Below are 2,706 nucleotides of genomic sequence, written 5' to 3'. Positions count from 1 at the left end.
AGGAATGAGAAAGACACCCGTGCATTGTATGCCCTCTTTAATCTTTTGAAATACCTGTCTTGTACATGTGTTAAGTATAATAGAAATCAGTAAATACCTTCTAGGAAACGATGTGTGTTGGTGTGTCTGTAATGTCCGGCTTGGCTATGGCAAGGCTTGGCTCTTGAAAGTACTTGGTCTCAGATTATTTGAGAAGGTGGTGCTGACTCTGGCTTTTGTAGTAGAGACAACTTCCCCAGGGTCCCCTACATTTCTGATGAGGGGAATTAGCAGAGGGTTTACACACTCGGCCTCTGGGGACACACTACCTGTCTTTGAATCCTGGACCTGCTGCCTACTCGCTATACAACCGGTATGGAGTAGATTAAACCCGATTCCTCAACTTGCTCTCTCCTCAAGAATGTTAACAGCTAACAGAGTGTTTGTTCTCAGGGTAAACACGGTGCCTTGCCTTGACTACCTGATCCATGAATGCTTGTTTTCTCCATTTCAGGCCCCCAAAACTCTTCCTATCAAGGCACCCAGACAATATGAAACTGCATTGTTTAGGGGCGTCCATACACATGAGAAAACCATGAAGAATCGGCAGTGAAATAATCTAAGCCAGCATCAGGTTAAGGTTTAACTCTATGGAAGAGGAACAGCTTTGAGTGGGGGGTGTGTCCTGCATTCCTGTTCCTCTTGCTATGTAACAAACGGCCCCACAGTGAGTCCATAAAATCACCGCCATTGCATCATATGCATGGAATTTCAGAGGCAGGAATTCAGAAAGGGCACAGTGGACATGGCTTGCCTTGCATGGTCTGGGACCTCAGCTGCAGAGGCCTGACTGGCTGGGGACTGGAACCATCTGAAGGCTCATTCACTGACGTCCCTGGTGCCTGCATAGAGAGGAGTGGAAGACTAGGCCTGGCGAGTGGAGGGCCTCCGTGTTACCACTCTATGGCCTTTGGCTTCCTCACAGCAGGGTGGGCCTCCCAGTAGTCAGGCTTCTGACCTCATGACTCGGGCTCCAAGTAGCACTCTTCCGTATCCAAGGTGAATGTTGCCTCACCTCTCACAGGCAAGACTCAGAAGTCATGTTGAGTCAACTGTGTCATACTCTGTTGATTAGAGGTGAGTCACAGTCTTTTCAGATTCAGGCGTGGGAGGGAGATTAAATCGGAGGTCTCGGTATGAACGGGGCAACTTTTATCACAGTACGAGAGATGGGAGATATTCTTGTGGCCATAGAGTCTGGCACAGTGGGCTCCTAGGGAGCTGGTTATGTTTCATTCGGTTCTCCCACATGGTGGCCACTCAGATGTGCTTAACGGGTCACATATTGTTTGTGTACAGCTGTGTGTGATTGAAGACATAAGAAGGAAACAAAATAGGTGACTGACTCCTATCTCTGAGCAAGACCAAGAGCAGACTAAATGAATGACTGGAGGTACGGAGGGAAGACGACAGTCAGAAGGGGGCTGGCTGCTTAGTCCTGGAGCCGACCTTGGCCATGCCCACGCAAACCCAGTCCAGGGTAGAAGTCTTATTGTCTTTGGGACCGTAGGTATTTCTGACCCCACCAGAAATAGTTAACTTCCTGCTGGTTGCATATGCTGGACTGCCTTAGCCCCATGCCACTGACTGCCCCTTCCTCTATCCTTTCTAAGCCCTTTGTTCACTTGTTCATCCATTCCACAAGCATTTACAGCGGGTTTGGAATGTGTCAAACAGAATGTGAGAAGGACTTAAGGCTATGGACAAAAAGTGGAGTTGGGTAAAGATGGTCAAGCGAGGTTCTTAGAATGTAGCTCAGTTCGTCCGTAGAATACCATAGGGAAGGAAATGGAAACACCCCCCTCTCAGTAGAATGGAAGAGCGCATCTGGCACCGGATCCACAAAGGCCGCTTGTTTGTATGCTGGCTCTTCAGATGACATCTTAGGACGAACTCCAGACTAGAAGGTGAATTTCCTTTCTGACAAGTGTCAAGGGAAGACTTGGAAATGTGTTTAAAAAGGAAAATTCCCATCATGAAACCAAATGGAAGACAATATCACTGGTCATAAAATATAACTAGAAATAGATGTAATGAAAATGCTTATTATTATACATAATTTCTATTATTTTGTTCTATTTTTTGAGACAGATATTCGCTCTGGTGCCCAGACTGGAGTGCAGTGGCTCGATCTTGGCTCACTACAGCCTCCACCTCCCCTGCTCAACTGATCCTTTCACCTCAGCCTCCCAAGTAGCTGGGATTACAGGCACGTGCCACCACAGCCCGCTAATCTCTTGCTGTATTTGTAGAGATGGGGTTTCGCCATGTGAACCAGGCTGATCTTGAACTCCTTAGCTCAAGCTTCCCAACTGCCTCACTTCCCAGAGTGCTGAGATTACAGGTGTGATACATAATTTGTACATGTACCTTTGAAAATGAAAAATATGAAATAGACCTAAGCACCCTCTCTCTCTCTAACAAATACTTCACGTGTGTTCCTTTATTTACTTCTCACTAAAATCTTTCAGAACTCCTATTGTTAATCTCAATTGGTGGAGGAAGAAACTGAGACGCTGATAATGGAAGGACCAAGCCCATGGATGCCAAGGGGGCAGGTGGCAGGGAGAAGTGGGAAAGCCAGGGTGATTGGACACCGTGGTCAGTAAGGACTGGGGAAAAAGTAGCTCTCAGGCACTTCTGCCCCATTCATCCTGGCCCCTCTCT

This window comes from Trachypithecus francoisi, unplaced genomic scaffold (genome assembly GCF_009764315.1).
Source record: "Trachypithecus francoisi isolate TF-2019V2 unplaced genomic scaffold, Tfra_2.0 Lachesis_group6, whole genome shotgun sequence".
In the NCBI taxonomy this organism is placed as follows: domain Eukaryota; kingdom Metazoa; phylum Chordata; class Mammalia; order Primates; family Cercopithecidae; genus Trachypithecus; species Trachypithecus francoisi.
This window is presented reverse-complemented; position numbering follows the sequence as displayed.